The following is a 16,806-nucleotide window of genomic DNA, read 5'->3' on the forward strand; positions in this document are numbered from 1 at the left end:
CATGTTAGACATATAATATATGTCCACGTTGAGCATACGTGTGCATTATATGCACGTGAGCCGATGACCAAAAATAAAATTAAAATTAAATCACATTTAATTTAATTTTCGCCCGACTAAAATCTGTATATCGTAATTGCAAACATATTTGCAATGTTGTCTTTCCGTTCAATGTCGTCATGTATTGGTTAAGGTGTGTGACATCCCTAGGTTCATCACCGAGCTGACAGTAAGACATGCACTAACACTTTAGTACTTTTAAGAGAATTGATTGTCCCGATCAACATCTAGGTCCTACAAGCCATGAGTGACATCTAGCAATATGTCATGGCTACCGGCATGATCCGAATGCTTTAAGAACATAATGAACCCGTTAGCTTTGGTTACAGTGTAATTCAATCCCTCTGTCTTACTATATCCCGATCGAACAAAGACCATGAAATATTTGTCAAGTCACCAATTCGATCATATGCACAAATCTAATTGACATGCATTTATATGAGACATGAACATTTCATTCTCAATCATAACCCTGGCCGAGGATTTCAATACATTGTCATAATTAAATTGCATAGGATATCATACCTTGTATGTGACAAGGAGACAGATTCCATTTTGCGCATACGTGTGACTTCGTATGTGCATGAACTATGATCATCAAGTACGGAGACGGATCGACGAACCATCAATATGCGTCCTCGTGAACCATAACCATCCAACACACAAGTCAACACTATGCCTCGGGTCTAAGGATTATTTACACAAGACCAAAGCATGAACGATTAGACATTGACCACGCTAAAAGCTTCCATATTGCTAATCGTTCAATGCGTGTCACGTTCAATGAACTTGTCCGATACAAGCACCTGTGTTCTAACTCGGGCATCGCAATACCCAATGACTTATGACTTGTTATTCCCTTAAGTATCCAATGCTCAATAGTGAAGTTAAGAACACACCGGTCTCAACGGGATCATTGATATCCATTCAATGATCCATCAACCGGGAACAGTTTAAAGATTCAGTCTAACTGTGAACCCGTCACACATATTCTCAACGTCTTAAGAATAGGTCCAGCCACAACCGATCTTGTGGAATTTATTCATATAAGTAAATAATTGGACAAATGAATAAATACGTCTTTGCCATTAATTAAATAAGAAATTGAAAATACAACTGAAATCCCTACCATGTAACTATTACATAATCACTTTAGGGCATATCTCTAACAATCTCCCACTTGCACTAAAGCCAACTAGTCTGGTACCTCAAATCCATTTTGTCAATGTGTCTTTCAAAAGAAGACTGAGGTAAGGCCTTAGTAAAGGGATCTACCACGTTTTCCGCCGAGGCAATTTTCTGCAAGGCGATATCACCTCTCCCAACTATTTCTCCGATGAGATGGAAGTGTCTCTCAATGTGCTTAGACTTCTGGTGAGACCTTGGTTCCTTAGCTTGAGCGATAGCCCCATTGCTGTCACAAAACAATATAATTGGTTGCTCAATGGAAGGAACAACTCCAAGTTCAGAAATGAACTTCTTCATCCAAGTCGCTTCCTTTGCCGCTTCTAAAGCAGCTACATACTCTGCTCCGGTGGTGGAATCAACAGTTATGCTCTGTTTGGAACTCTTTCAACTAATTGCACCACCATTAAGTATAAAGACAAACCCAGATGTAAACTTATAATCATTCGGATCCGATTGAAAATCGGAATCATTATAAGCTTCAACTTTAAACTCTCCTTCTCCATATATAAAAAATAAGTCCTTAGTCCTTCGCAAGTACTTAAGGATATTCTTGATTGCTATCCAGTGCTCTTCTCCTGGATCGGATCGATATCTGCTAGTAATACTTACAGCATGCGCAATATCGGGTCGTGTACATAGCATAGCATACATTATGCTTCCAATTTCATATGCATAAGGTATTTTTGCTATCCGCTCTCTTTCTTCAGGAGTGTTGGGACACATCTCCTTGGAAAGACGGATTCCATGCCTAAAAGGCAATAATCCTCTTTTGGAACATTGCATGTTAAACCGTGTTAACACTTTGTCTATGTACGTAGATTGGGAGAGGCCAATCAATCTTCTCGATCTATCTCTATAGATCTTGATACCTAAAATATAAGTTGCCTCTCCCAAATCTTTTATAGAGAATTTCTGTGACAAGAATAGTTTGATCGATAATATCATTGGAATATCATTCCCGATTAAAAGTAAATCATTGACATAAAGAACTAGAAACGCAATTGCGCTCCCACCGACCTTCTTATATACACATGGTTCATCCGGGTTTTTAATGAAGCCAAACGATTTGACTACCTCATCAAAACGGATGTTCCAACTTCTAGAGGCTTGTTTGAGTCCATAAATGGATCTCTTGAGCCTACACACCTTTCAACTTTCACCACTAGATTCAAAACCCCGTGGTTGTTCCATATAAATGTTCTCCTCGAGGAAACCATTTAGAAAAAGCCGTTTTAACATCCAACTGGAATATCTCATAATCAAGGTGCGCAGCTATAGCCAACATAATCCGAATGGATTTTAGCATGGCTACAGGTGAGAAAGTTTCGTCGTAATCGATCCCTTCTTTTTGACGATATCCTTTCGCCACCGGTCGTGCTTTGTAAGTTCCAACTTGACCATCGTTGTTCATCTTCCTCTTGAAGATCCATTTACGACCAATTGGTACAATACTATCAGCGAGATCAACTAGAGTCCAAACATCGTTGGAATACATTGAATCCATTTCGGATTTCATGGCTTCTAGCCATTTACTAGAATCAATGTCCGACATCGCCTCCTCATAGGTGCTAGGATCACTCAGTTGATCACTATCATTCACATTGAATAGTGGCTCAATATCTTCAACCGAGTGTCTATAACGAATAGGCAGACGAGACATTCTCGCACTTCTCCTAAGAGGTTGTGTATCAGAAGCTCCCACCGAATCGTAGATCGGTGTTTAAACTTGGTTATTTGGTACTTCATTGTTTTCTTCTTGTAAGACTATTTTTCGCCTAGCACCACCTTCTTGAACAAACCGATTCTCCATAAAGGAAGCATGCCTACTGACCGAAACTCTTTGGTTAGAGTGAAAATAGAAACAATATCCAAGAGTTTCTTTTGGATATCCAATGAAGCGACCTTGTTCGGACCTAGCCTCCAATTTCTCTGTCCTCGCCTTCTTGATGAAAGCGGGACAACCCCAAATCTTAGTATGATTAAGACTTGGTTTCCTACTATGCCATATCTCATAAGGCGTAATTGGAACAGATTTGGATGGCACTCTGTTCGATAAATATGCAGCTGTCTCAAGGGCATATCCCCAAAGGGATACCGGCAAATCGGGGTAACTCATCATAGATCGCACCATATCCAATAAAGTGCGATTTCTCCTTTCAGATACACCATTATGTTCTGGAGTTGCAGGAGGTGTCCACTGTGATAAAATGTCATTATCTTTAAGATAGTCCAAGAATTCAGTACTAAGGTATTCATCTCCTCGATCGGATCAAAGAGCCTTAATACTCTTTCCCGTTTGTTTCTCAACTTCGGACCTAAATTCCTTGAACTTTTCAAAGGATTCAGATTTATACTTCATTAAGTACAAATATCCATACCGTGAATGATCGTCAGTAAAGGTAATGAAGTAAGAATAACCACCCCTAGCAGTTTCATTGATTGACCCACATACATCTGTATATATCAATCCTAGTACGTCGGCAGCTCGTGCACTATGTCCTACAAAGGGCGCCTTAGTCATTTTTCCTAGAAGACATGCATGACAAGTCGAGTATGGTTCAAAACCAATTGGATTAATATATCAAGCATTACTCAACTTGTTAATCCTGTCTTCTCCAATATGACCTAATCGAAGATGCCAAACATACATTGGATTTGGATTATCTCTAGGGCGTTTATTAGTTATGGCATTTACATCGTGACTATTTTGCTTATTAACATTGGTAATTGCATTACCGAACATTGTAATGGTGTAGAGATTATTGGTTAATAATCCAAAACCAATACACGTTCTATTATAATAAATAGAACATACATCATCAGCAAAAGAAAATTCATAATTCTCTTTACCCAAACGAGGTATAGAGATGATGTTCCGAACAACATTCTCATAATGCAAACAATTCTTTAAAACCAAAATATGTCCGGAAGGCAAACATAAACGAAAAGTCCCTATAGCTAATTCAACAACTATTGCCCTATTTGCAAATGTTAGGACAATTTCATTTCGCCCCAGCATCCCGCTTATTTCCGGATTCAGCAAAGACATACAAATATGTGAGGTTGCGGCAGAATCCGGAATCCATAAGCTGAATTCAGCACTAACCATAAGATTAGTTTCAATAAGCATAGATACCATACCTTCGCAAGGTTGGTTCTTGGGCTTGACCTTCAAGCTCGCGAGGTACTTCTTGCAGTCCCTCCCCAAAGGCCCCATGACACTAGAATAATGACATTTTCCTTTTTCAACCTTGGGCTTTGGTTGCATAGTAGCTTTCACGGGTTTCTTCCATTTCCTTTTCTTCAAAATAGTCTTACTCTTTGAAGAAGAAGCCTTAGCTATAGCCACTACATTTGGCCTTGTATTGTGCATTTCCTTCTCATAAACCACCAGCATGCTATGTAACTCAGCAAGAGTTTTCTCCATCTTATGCATGTGGAAGTTTTAGACAAAACCAGAGAAGGAATCGGGTAAAGATTGGAGGATCAAATCCACAGCTAAGTCATTGTCCATAACGAGATTCAGCCTAGCCAATTCTTCTATGTGCCGGATCATTTTCAAAACGTGATCATTAAGCGATGATCCCTCAGCCATCCTCATGCGGTACAATGCCTTAGATATCTCATATTTAGAGGTTCGACCATTCTCATCAAAGAATTCCTTCAGGTGCAATATGATCGACCTAGCATCTTCCATTGCTTCATACTTCTTTTGAAATTCATTATTCATTGAAGTAAGCATATATGACCTAACTTTTAAGTCATCATCATGCCACTTATCATAAGTGACACGTTCCTCTTGGGTCCCACCCTCGGGAAAAGAGGTTGGCATTTTTTCATCAAGCACATACCCGAGTTTTTCTGAATTGAGAACAATTCTCAAATTCCTCACCCAATCGGTGAAATTGGGTCGAGTCAAACAGTTCTTGTCAAGTATCGAAGCAAGCGGGTTTGTGTTTACCATTTTTCGGAGTAATAAATATCTGTGCAGAAAATAAATTGTTAGATGTTGTCTTTCAAAGTAACTATTTCATTTTGGCCTTTAAATGAAATAGATCCTCCCACTAAATTTATATTCGGATCCCATACTTCTCAAAATGGGAAACGGTAATCTTTGTTGGGTAAAGATTACTAGTGGGGATTGGAGTCCCACCAGCTCATAGTCCACCTCACCTAACAGTTATTGGTGCTTTATAAACTTGGTGAGCGAATCAACTTATTCAACGCATCATATGCGAATCCCAATCATAATTTTGGCCTCTAGACCATGAAAGTCTTACCTGACAGTTATTGACCTCATGATCATAGTCAAGTCTAACCCATCGTCTCATGCAAGTATTGAAAACGCAAACGATCCCCTCACCTAACAGTTATTGGAAATCATTTGGCTCCAACCCCACAACATCATATGCTTAATGGAGTGGTCCATTATTATGAATGGCAATTGACCCCTATGTATCCATAGCCAGTCAATCAACCACTATAATATAGGATCAAACCACGACGACGGAAGGCCACGAGTCCGAAACCCGTTACGACTCAATATTATTTTAAGGAGGTTGTGGTCATTATTAAAGGTCTCACTTTGCACATTAACCGGTTTAACATGCTCATAAAACATAATAAATAAATAGATGTCAAACGTATAAACATCTATCCTACGTGGTGATCATGGAATTATGGTTTAATGGATCTCGAGCCAATGAGACCATATTTAACCATTTTAATATTTTAATATTTGAGATCTGCTTTTCGCTTCGTCTTGGTTCCTTGAACTCTTCGCGAACCGGGCCTATAAAGCTCTCCGGCTTAACGGCTCCTCCACATAATCCTCGTAGCATTTATATCAACAATTGACTATGCTAAACTACGCTAAAAATAAAAATTAGATGAAAAATAAAAGAAGGACGCAGCCTCCATTTAATAATTACAACCCCAAAAAATACCTGTAATCACCATACATTCATTCATACATCAATCGCATTGATTAGGGGTTTTTCCATGATCACCACCCTTCTACGTGAGCAATAAATTCATAATTTAAAGCTTCGGAAGGCACAAAAATTCTGCATTTAATCATATTAATGGTTGAGCAACGCAAGCCGCATCAAGAAATTAACGCCAGCGAAACAAATTTCACGTGAGTAATTCTAAGCGGCAGTAGCATTCTCGCCACTAGATTCGTAGCTGTGAATCATTTTGCAGAATTCATACATAATATAAAATAACTACAGATTTTCGATTCAAAATTGATTTAGCCTCAATTTTTGCTACATTGATTAATTTATCGAATAAAGTAATCAACTTCTATCGGCCACGTAAAAAGAACAATTCTCTAAAAATAAATTGGCCATAGCATCGCAAAAATCACTACGAACTAAAATCAATTAAACGCACGAAAACGCCTAAGGATTGGCTCTAATACCACTGTTGGGATTTGCGTAACATGCATAGGCAAATAAAACATATAAAATACGCAGCGAAAATAAATAAAAACCTATACACGTATCTCCGGAGGCGTAGTTCGTGCGTTTCAATCGAAAAACATGTGCAACAAGGGGATTTAACGGATTACCTCTTGAAGCGTGCTTGAAACGAAATAGGTTTAGATGTTCTTCGATCAGAGCCCCACAAGTGTCGGGCCTCTAGTTCAGACACACCACCAATCACAACGATGAATGGAAGAACGAGCGTGCGAGAATCACCACTTGAATTGTGCTAGCAATGTCGTGGATACATTACTCCGCAATCTCAAAATATTTTGGTCACGAAAGGAAGAGAGTTTTTGATAGGCTCTTCAATAGTTCCTTTTACGAACACATTTTCGCAGCTCTCAAAATGCTCATACGCTTTCTCAAATGCACGCCGAGTGAAAACCGTTTTCACTCGTTTCCCTTTTTCCTTTTTGCAGACAAATCTCTTTTTTTTTTTTAATTGAAAACATGCGCCGCACGATCAGCATCGTGAGAAGCACCCACGATCCGATCGTGGGCGCATTGCACAGCGACGGCAATTGACGTTGCCGTTCGTTGTGCATGGGCACACAATGAGCAACATTTGCTCATCGTTTGCCACGCACATGGTCAGCATTTGCTGACCATGTGCATGCACATAATAATTTTTTTTTTAAATAATAACCATTATTATTATAATAAAAACAAAAAGGCTATACAATAATAAATGTGCATGTTAGACATATAATATATGTCCACGTTGAGCATACGTGTGCATTATATGCACATGAGCCGATGACCAAAAATAAAATTAAAATTAAATCACATTTAATTTAATTTTAGCCCGACTAAAATCTGTATATCGTAATTGCAAACATATTTGCAATGTTGTCTTTCCGTTCAACGTCGTCATGTATTGGTTAAGGTGTGTGACATCCCTAGGTTCATCACCGAAATGGCAAGAAGACATGCACTAACACTTTAGTACTTTTAAGAGAATTGATTGTCCCGATCAACATCTAGGTCCTACAAGCCATGAGTGACATCTAGCAATATGTCATGGCTACTCAGACAATGTGAATGCTTTATGAACATAATGAACCCGTCAGCTTTGGTTACTGTGTAATTCAATCCCTCTGTCTTACTATATCTCGATCGAACAAAGACCATGGAATATTTGTCAAGTCACCAATTCGATCATATGCACAAATCTAATTGACATGCATTTATATGAGAAATGAACATTTCATTCTCGATCATAACCCCGGCCGAGGATTTCAATACATTGTCATAATTAAATTGCATAGGATATCATACCTTGCATGTGACAAGGAGACAGATTCCATTTTGCGCATACGTGTGACTTCGTATGTGCATGAACTATGATCATCAAGTACAGAGACGGATCGACGAACCATCAATATGCGTCCTTGTGAACCATAGCCATCCAACACACAAGTCAACACTATGCCTCAGGTCTAAGGATTATTTACACAAGACCAAAGCATGAACGATTAGACATTGACCACGCTAAAAGCTTCCATGTTGCTAATCGTTCAATGCGTGTCACGTTCAATGAACTTGTCTGATACAAGCACATGTGTTCTAACTCGGGCATCGCAATACCCAATGACTTATGACTCGTCATTCCCTTAAGTATCCAATGCTCAATGGTGAAGTTAAGAACACACCGATCTCAACGGGATCATTGATATCCATTCAATGATCCATCAACCGGGAACAGTTTAAAGATTCGGTCTAACCGTGAACCCGTCACACATATTCTCAACGTCTCAAGAATAGGTCCAGCCACAACCGATCTTGTGGAATTTATTCATATAAGTAAATAATTGGACAAATGAATAAATACGTCTTTGCCATTAATTAAATAAGAAATTGAAAATACAACTGAAATCCCTACTATGTAACTATTACATAGTCACTTTAGGGCATATCTCTAACAGTTGGAAGAGTTTAGCGATAACTCTGTGTTCTAAGAGTCTGGAATGTTTCATTGTTGGCTAATTGTTCTGCTGAATGCATATAGTGTTCATCACCTTCACACCCTCGCTAATTTTCGCCGGCTGACCAAGACAGGTTACTCTTCAGGATATAATCTCGTGGTTAGGCAATTTCGCGTTTTCTCACTACTAGCAAATTGTGTCCTCATTCCTTTCCTATAGAAGTAGAAGGTGCATATTGGAATTTGTTTTCTCATAGTTTGTTGCGCGGTTTGTGGAGCCTATAAAGTTCTTGATGTATTTGGGTCTTTTAACCGTTTCGAACTGTTTGAATTTTGTTGCAAGGTGGTTTATGCCCATTAACATTGGAATTTCCTTCCTCGTTGGAGGGGTTATTGGATGAATACTCGTAAAAGTTTTGAAGCCGATGACTCACCTGGAGGGTCCGATCATTGCCGCTTGTTCAACAGGTATTCCTGTCTTAATAAATATGACGGCCTTGTTCCTCGGCATCCTTGTTTTACATGAATTGAAAGACAAATTGGGTTGTTATTGTCTACTGTTGATACCTAAATTTTGACTAAAATTTTCAATCATTAATTAGCATAAAAATTAGGAATTATTTTCAGTTCCTACAAAAATTAGCTCATCATTCGTATTTAATTTTGTCGTTCATGCATATCATTTGCTTTTTGATTTGGACCGGCGGTGGACAGGTTTAAGCGATAGAGGTTCTGGGTTTAATCTGGTAAATTAAAACCGATACATTGGATGTACGGCGAAGTCCTTTGATCATTTATATGGTCAAAATTGTGTACGTGGGTTTTTGAACTTAAACAGATTATGGGAATCAACTAGCCAATAATACTAAGATTTTTTAGTTATTAATTGGTGTAACTCCTTGCGATTTTTAAGGATGAAATCCAAGACCGTGGGATATCAAAAATGATCTGAGCAAAAAATTGTTAAATCCCTACGATCAAGGGATTTCACGGTTGCATAAAAAATCGTGGGAGATGTCTCATGGGTCTATAAAAGAGAAAGATGGGATGGTGTAGAGGCGGCCGGTTCCATGGAACCCCCGGTTCCGGTTCAAGAACCGGCGGTTTCGGTTCCACAAAAAGGTGGAACCGGAACCGGCGATTGAAAATTCCGGTTCCAGTTCCGAACCGGAACCGGCGGTCTCGGGCCGATTAATTCCGGTTCCTTTTTTAATTTTAATTTTTAAAATAATAAAATAAATTATAAATTATAAAATATAATCAAATTGTACATTGTAATAAAATGTGGGGAAAAAAGAGAGAGAGGAGGAATGGGCTTGAACTTAATGAATTATCATTAAACGTCTACATATCTTCTTGGGGATAGAAGAATCAAAGTCCATGTAGTTCTTTTACCTTTGATAACCCCAACTTACCTCATCGTCAATTGTCGCTACCCGTTGTGGTACCCGTAGCTGTGGTATCTCCAATATCATCGCTAAAAAATTCATGTTCTCGATCTAGCTCTTGGTGTCGAAATCTCGCATTCTTCCAATCGTCGACACAAGCTTGAGCTTCCACAGACTCCGGCTTAATCTTGAACAACGAGAGTCCAAAACTAATCCTCCAGCGCTAAATGCTTGTTCAATCGCAACCGTTGAAGAAGGGGTTGCTAATATCCGACGAGCGATGAGGGCGAGAATTGGGTAATCGATTTGGTGACTCTTCCACCACTTTAGGATTTCAAAATCTGTACTAAGTTCTGCATCACGAAACTCAAATTGAGTGGTTAAATATTTTTCTAATTCAGAAATACTACATGTTGCCCCTTTTTATTTTTATTTTGCCTACTCTTGAGCATATTATACCTTCTACTAAGTGAACTACCACCTTCGCTACGTGAGGCGGTAGATTGTAAAGATCTAGAATCACTTAAACCATATATACTACAAAATTCTTCATATAATACTACTATAGATTCTTTAACATCTCCTAGTATATTTGAAATATATATTGAATCTTCTAAATGTAAACAATCATGATAATACACATTCAAATAATCTAGTAAACCGTCTAATTTAATACGTGGATAAAAAACAATACCAACTAAATAGACAAGAGGAATTTGTAAATAATAATGCAACCATTTTTCTCGCATTACTAAAATAGTTCGAGCTAATTCAGTATCATTTTCATATTCACTAAAAACACTACCAATATTAACACACTCTATTAAAAATAAATGCGTAGTAGGATAATAAATACCAGATAAAGTCTCAGTAGCATCATTAAAAATTTTAAAAAAATCTAAAATTTTTTTGCAAATGTCCCAATGTTGAGGAAATAAAGTAATTTCGAGAATATTTTGTGAAATAAACATACATAATAAATCTTTATAATCAAAAGTTTGCTGAAGCAACTCGTACGTACAATTCCAATGAGTCGGAATATCTTTTGGAAATCTTCTTGCCCTTCTCCCATTTTGTTTACAAAATTTTCTCCATAATTTCATAAAATGGGGACGCCTCCATAAAAATTTAATTGCACCATTTATTAGGGCGAGAGAAGTGTCAAGAGTTCGTAAACCATCTTGTACACATAAATTTAAAACATGACAAGCACATCTAATGTGAAAAAATTGTCCCCCAAAAGTGGGTTTGCAAATATTTTCTAATTCGGGAATAGAAGCGGTATTTGCGGCGGCATTATGAAAACCAATTGAAAATACTTTATTTATCAAATTATATTCTTCTAAAACTTGTCTAATTATTCTATAAATATTATGAGCGGAATGTCTTTCATCAAAAACTTGAAATGGAATAAGTCTTTTTTGAATAGTCCAATCGTCATCTATCCAATGACACGTGACACCCATATAAGAATGAATTTGCCAATGATCACTCCAAATATCGCTACCTATATGCACACGTCCATTGAATTCCGCCAAAAATTTTGCTAAAGATTTTTTTCCTTTTTTATAAAGATGAAAAAGTTCGCGTTTAAAAGTATTTTTTGGAATAGTTGGTGCTTGCGGAGCCAACGCAGTATTTATCAAATATTTCATATTAAAATTTTCACCAGTATTAAACGGAGTATGATCAAGGGCAACATATTCAGCTAATGTTTGTTTATAAAGGGCATCGGTGTAATGGAATATAGGATGAAGATTAGAAGTGGCGTACCCGAAAATTTGTTGTTGGGTATTGTCGATCCCCGCTTGCGTTGGATGTTTTTTCGTCAAATGCCGACGGAATGTTCCGTAGCCGTATCCTTTCGTAAATTTATATATTTGCAAACAATATTTACATTTTACATTATACTTACTTTCGCCTTCATCACGTATCTTGTCGAAATGTAGCCACAAGTCGGATGTATTATCTCGACCCTTCCGTTCCGGCTCATTTGCCATTGACGTTTCTTCGACACCGGTGGAAGGATGAAGACTTTCTTGTGTTGGGATGTGCTCGACGTTCGGAATCGGGACATAATTAATATTATCGTCGTTGTCTTCCCAACATGCAGCATTTCTGCTTCCACTTGCCATTTTTGAGAGAATTGATTGGAAATTCGATTGAGAGAATTGAGTCGGGATTGAGAGAATTGAGAGAATTTGAGCGATTTGAGAGGATTTGAGACAATTTGAGAGAATTGTTGAGAGGATTTGTGAGAAAAATGAAATGGAGAGGATAGGTATTTATAGGCAAAAAATAAAAATAATTCAATTTTTTTTTTTATAAATGGCAACTGCCAAATTGGCCGTTGGGTGGGTTTTGGGTTTGGGAGGGGCGAGCCCGGCGTGGGGCAAAGAGCCCAACGGCTCTTTGCCCCACTCGCCACTTTTTTTTTTCCGGGTCGGAACCGTGGGCCCGGTCAACGGGCCGGTTCCGGGCCCATGGTTCCAAATGGCCACCTCTAGGATGGTGTGCAGAAAAGTCGGAGGGGGGTCTTCACAAACCGGGCGACACAGAGAGAGATGGCGGGGCTTCGTCCGGGGTGAAGAGGAAAAACAGAAAAGAGAAAGGGGAAGGAGGATAGGGTAGAAAAGTCAAGGGAGAGAGTGCTTTCGTTGGAAAAAAAAAAAAAAAGGAGCCGTCCAGAGAGAGCCTTCCTTGAAAAAGTATCACAGGGGCAAAAAGGAAAAAAAAAGAACAAAGTGAGTTTCGTCTAGCTAGAGAAAGAGAGCTTCGTCCAAGTGAGGTTTAGAGGGAAAGCTGGACGGTAACAGAGGGAGCAGAAAAAGTGAAGCCAAACAATCCAAGTCCAACGAAGGAGCATCACCTGTAGTGATTCGGTGATGCTTTGCGGCATTGATGTGCCACTAGCGACCTGCATCGGCGCCACCATCAAGTCCAGCGCGGTTCTCCCCTTTGAGCCGATCCTCATCCGCAACTCCCATCCGGATCCAAACGAGGAGCAAAAATCTGAATTTTTTTCAGATTAGGTAAAATTCAATTTGTTCATGTTTCGTTTCTCGCTTTTATATATATATATATATATATATATTATGTGAATATTGAATGATTTTCGTTTAGGCAAATTTTATCTATGTTTAGGCAAATCTTATCTATTGATATTGTAATATATGATAGTTCCTTATTTTTTTTTCTTTCTTTCTCCGGCATCGTTAGCATGTTTTATAGATTAGAAAACCGTTTTGAATCGGAGGGGTGATTCCCTACCGACAACGTGCAAATTCGGACTAATCTCAATCCCGAGGTTTGTCTCGATCGCACGGGGATCGAGATATCTAATCTTAACCACCAGATTTGATTCCTCGATCTAATCTGTTATCTAATTCGAATCGGAAGATATTTTCATAAATGATCATGCATGATTTGATTTGTCACGTAAAAAAATAAAAAAAAATCCATTCAAAACACCAAAAATATCTCATTCATGTAGATTGCATATAGTTTAGAACATTCTATTCGTGTAGATTGAACACATTCATTTTACATATGCACGTTGTTTAGGCCTAGTCGCATAACCACTATGTCATTTCCATGTCACATTGATTAGTCATGTCATATATTTTGCTACGTCATTAAAGTTTGACATATCCTATAGTTCAGCATGTCATTTTGTCATATTATTTTTACGTGTCGTATTATTCATCATGTCATAAACTTGAGAAGTCATTGATGTCATGTCACGCTCGTACGTCATTTAGAATGATGCTCGTTCATTTTAAATTACTAGATTAGTCTAGTCTAATACAACATGTCATTTAGATTAGATTCAAGCCATTTTTTGCATAACATGTAGATTAGAAGTCATGTTGTTCTGCATGTCACGAGGATTAAAAAAAAAAATCCTGCATTCATGTCATATTAGAATAGTTGTCACTAGAATAATTGTATTCTCACAATACAATTACATTCATGCATTGCATCATTCATTTAAATAAAAAATAATTACACCTTTGGAACTTTAAATCACAATTTTTGAAAGTTGCCGACTCAGATAATTTTCATTGAAATGAAAGGTACCGAAAGGGCGCTAATAGAAATATTAGCATAACAAAGTTCCTGAACTCAATGAATCAATGAATCTCTGGTTCGTAGGAATAAAGTATTTCTCCCAATACTTTATTTAGGTGTCTAATCAGCCTACCATAAAATGATTAGTGGCGACTCCAATTTGAAAATCTTTTCACTTGTTAAATGGTGAACCATAAGTTGCGATTTGGTATGGACTTGAGAGAGCCCGAGTTAAGTTAATTAGATAATTAACTTGATAATCCATTAGCCTAGAAACCTGATTTTTAGGTCGCGACATCTACTTAACTAATTGTGCCACTAGGAAACTTGGGAAATCTACCTCTCATTATAATCCCGGCGGTCTGTGAGGAGGGCAGTAGCCCGCTTGGTGACTGGACTGCTTGCCGCTCCGTTGGACTCTCATACGCATCTTTCTCGATGGCGGTGTGTTCCCTTCCTTGTATGTTTAAATCATTTGTCAAACTTAAATTGGTTTCTCAGGAAAAGCAAGTCAGGGATGAGTAGTAAACACGTGCTTTCATCGTTCATGTCCTTCCACTTGATCAAATGACGCCTCGAATTCATGTTTCCGGTTTTTGCTGCATTGAGTCTGTGTGTGTGACTGACTCAAGTGTACTTTCTTCTCTGTTGTCAGAGCACCTTGGTGGTTTCTACATCTGGACTTGCACTTACCAACTGATCCGAACATCGTCCACGAAGGATAAAGCGCTTCAAGCAGCCAAGGAGGCCTCAAAGGCACCTAACATCAACCCAAATGCTGGTTCAGAAACACGTCTTCTCAAAGAAAAAGATGGAGAACAACAAACTGTTGTTAGTGTGCAATGAACAAAGGCTAGTGAAAATGCAGAAACACAAGGAGTGAGACTCATACTCTTCTTTCCCCAGCAACTTATGGCGCAAGAAAAGTGGTATTTTCATTGCTCTATTTTGATGAATAACTGTATTTCAGATTTCACATGGGAATTCAGATGAGACCGATACCAATTGCTGGAGGAGCTAATGTCACCTCCTACACTTGCTGCAGTGAGTTTCATTAAAAAATCTCTGGCATTAGGCTTGCGAAGCACAAGTTTTTCTATTTGGAGGACACACAATGACAATTTTCTCTATGCGAGCAGACAGTTGGATTCATTGTCGGGGCAATCACATTCTTGAAGAACCTCCTAATCGGTGAGAATGCGCCACTTCATGTGATACAGGACACTATTCAACTATAGGGTAAGAAAGATCAACCTTATGAATTGCGACTTCCGCAGGCCTTAGTATTATCTCAATGATTTTGTCACTAAACTGAATTTCTGTGGAGCAGGGATGGGACTATTCCTTGTATCACACTTATCTTAGGAGGCAACCTCACTCAAGGCAAGACTTTCTTGACCCTCCATTTTCTCTCAAACAGAAATGTCGGAATTCATTGATCGATTGCTTTGCTTGAACAGGTTTATGTTCTTCGAGAATCAGACCATGGGCTATTGCCGGGGTGATTAGTGTTTGGTATGTGATACTTCCGGTGATTGGAATCGGAGTCGTGAAGGCTGCCGGCAAGCTTGGCTTTCTGGCATCAGACCCATTGTACCACTATGTCTTCATGGTTCAGTTCACACTCCCACCAGCCATGAATATCGGTATGTATAGCTAACTTACTTCTCCAAAGAGAAAGGAAAAGGAAAAAAGTAGTCAGATAAAAAAGGTCATCTTTAAATCAACTTTATTACTTTCATGCTGAGAGGGCATTTGATGCGGTAAGTGAAGTAATGTCCAATTTTTCTGAAGTTGAAACACATCTCGGCTGGTCACTCAACCTACGACATATTCAATCGAGCAATATAGACTGAATCTTGATTCTGAAACGGGTATTTAGAATGAATCTTGATTTGGAAACATACAGACTGATAGCTCAACATGGAAGCGTAATTCATAATTCGACGAAAGTAGGGCTAGCTCACTAAGAATTTCATGCTGCTGATTTTCTCAAGAAAGCTGCTGAGAGTTCTGTGAATTTTGCAGGGACAATGACCGAGCTCTTTGATGTGGGGCAAGAGGAGTGTTCCGTGCTCTTCCTCTGGACATACTTGTTTGCAGCCATAGCTCTCACTTTCTGGTCAACTGTGTACATGTGGATCTTGTCCTGATATTTTTTTCTCAGGCGAATAGAGTCCGACTCAGACTCAGCCAAACTCGCCAGAACTTTGGGCAGCTGAGCTTGTAATTCAATAAGAGCTATATAACTTCACATTCATGTATGCCAACAACAGATACATAGTTGACAGTGTCGGATTTACCTAAAATGCCGGTGAAACAATGTAAAGCTGAGTCCGCAACCGGCAATTCAAAAAGTTCGAGCTGATAGAAAATGGTCCTGACTTTGGTTTTTCAAATTGAAGGCAGTCGAGTAACGGTATGCTCTAGCTGGAAGTTCACGCATCGCCATTCGCACGACCGGGGTCTCAAGAAGAGTTGATTACATATGGAACAGGAGTCCTGGTATTGATTGAATATATCGCTCATCTTACGCCGGTACCATGTCAAACTAACGGGTTGCTTTGGACAAACATGAAAAGTTGGGTATGTAATGCATCAACAACAGAAAATGATGATGGTTATGCTGACGTTCTTTCTATGTATCCTACTCTAAAATTTAAAGAGAACCTTCGCCGAAGTT

General features: G+C 38.6%; 2 long non-coding RNA genes across 3 annotated transcripts; both read left to right on the plus strand.

The window, feature by feature from the left end:
* Positions 1-8,744: 8,744 nt before the first annotated feature.
* Positions 8,745-15,125, plus strand: LOC115744730. The gene is made up of 5 exons (XR_004015842.2): positions 8,745-8,824; positions 9,008-9,132; positions 14,446-14,567; positions 14,781-15,002; positions 15,094-15,125. It is a non-coding gene; the product is annotated as an uncharacterized LOC115744730 (long non-coding RNA).
* Positions 15,118-16,540, plus strand: LOC115744729. 2 transcript variants are annotated; one of them, XR_004015841.2, is made up of 4 exons: positions 15,118-15,167; positions 15,263-15,362; positions 15,454-15,769; positions 16,152-16,540. It is a non-coding gene; the product is annotated as an uncharacterized LOC115744729 (long non-coding RNA). The 2 variants fall into 2 exon arrangements; XR_004015840.1 differs by having other exon boundaries at positions 15,130-15,362.
* The last annotated feature ends 266 nt before the right edge of the window (positions 16,541-16,806 follow it).

Source organism: Rhodamnia argentea, chromosome 8 (genome assembly GCF_020921035.1).
Source record: "Rhodamnia argentea isolate NSW1041297 chromosome 8, ASM2092103v1, whole genome shotgun sequence".
NCBI classification, from domain to species: Eukaryota; Viridiplantae; Streptophyta; class Magnoliopsida; order Myrtales; family Myrtaceae; genus Rhodamnia; species Rhodamnia argentea.